A 1,539-nucleotide genomic window follows, 5' to 3' on the forward strand; every position below is an offset into this window, starting at 1 on the left:
AAGGCATTTCCTGATTTAATTCTTTGTTCGTTTTTAATTACTTTTGAAAAAAAAAATATACACTCGCTTTGAAAAACGGGGTGTTACAACCTATCAGAGTGGGCTTCTCCCAAACATGAACTTCAAGACTCATTAACCTATGATAATTGCAATTTCGCAAACGTAAGGCCAAGTCAGTCAAACACAAACAACGAAGGATGTGAGTTTTGAGATCATGTTAATAGTATAGTATAAATAAGAAGAACACGCAAACAATCATAATAGACCGTATCATGATCACATAACAATATATTAAAATATTTAAATAGTATCATATTATATCATAAGTCACTCAAGTAAAATAATCATCTCATTATAATATGCATCAAATCATCTAATAGTAATTATTATTACATTTGAAACACATCAATCACAATAAAACAATCACAATAAAACAATCACAAGGAAATGCAATGTTACGCATGAGCTTAGACTCTACTTCACAATGTGGTACCATTATAACTATGAAGTACTTGGGGTTACTTTAATATTCTCATCACAAATTAATATTAATCATACCTCATAACATAAACTTATTACAATTTATAACATCACATTTATTAATCATACATCATCATCACCACATAAAATTATCACAATGCATTCATTTTTTATCATCACATCATATAAACGCATTTAATCAAACATATACATAAAATTCATTCGACATTCTGTAAGACCCATAATTTTAAGGTACAATTTATGTATTTTATATGTTTTGGATTTTGGCTCGGAGGCTTTTTAGCCAAAGTTAATAATATTATGGAGGGTATAGGATCAAAAAGTTATTTTGACCCCGTTTAGAATTACTCGTCGATAAATAAATTTAAATTAAGTGCGGTAAATCCTTTACGGAGAATTTAATGCATTACGGGTGAAATGGTAATTTAACAAATATCTAGACATTTTGAGATATTTGTTAAGTTATGTTTAATATATATATGTTTGCTTGGAGAGAATAGAAAGGAAGGAAATTAGAAGGAAGGAAAAGGAAAAGAAAAGGTTATATAAAGGAAAGAAGGAAATAGAAAGGAAGGAAAAACAAAGAAAGGAAAAAAGAAGGAAGGAAAATCTGATTTTCCATCTTCTTCCTCTGCCAACCGCGACCATTTCTCCCTCCTTCTCCCGTTTTCATTTTCGTCGCTTTCTTTTCCTCAAAGCTAGTAACCCAAGGTTGGGTGAGAGTTAGAACAAAGGTTTCGCAACTCCACTCTTCCTCTTTGATCCGAAAACGAAGAAAAACGGTATTTGAGATCCAAACACAAACCCCTCCGTTTCTTCTAGATCCAAGCTTCATTTCATGAAGAGTTAGAAGGGAAAGTTGCTCACTACCTCGCTACGGTTCTAGGGGACCAATTTGGAGGCGACGTTGCGAGCGGAGATTTTTACCGGATTTGCTCGCGGTACCAGAAACGCACGTTAGAGCTAACGCGAAGGTAAGGGCTCCTTCCAAACTTTTAGTTTGCATCTAGGGCCTTATCTGTAGTTGTGTGGAAACGA

This window comes from Cicer arietinum, chromosome 3 (genome assembly GCF_000331145.2).
Source record: "Cicer arietinum cultivar CDC Frontier isolate Library 1 chromosome 3, Cicar.CDCFrontier_v2.0, whole genome shotgun sequence".
Lineage (NCBI taxonomy): Eukaryota > Viridiplantae > Streptophyta > Magnoliopsida > Fabales > Fabaceae > Cicer > Cicer arietinum.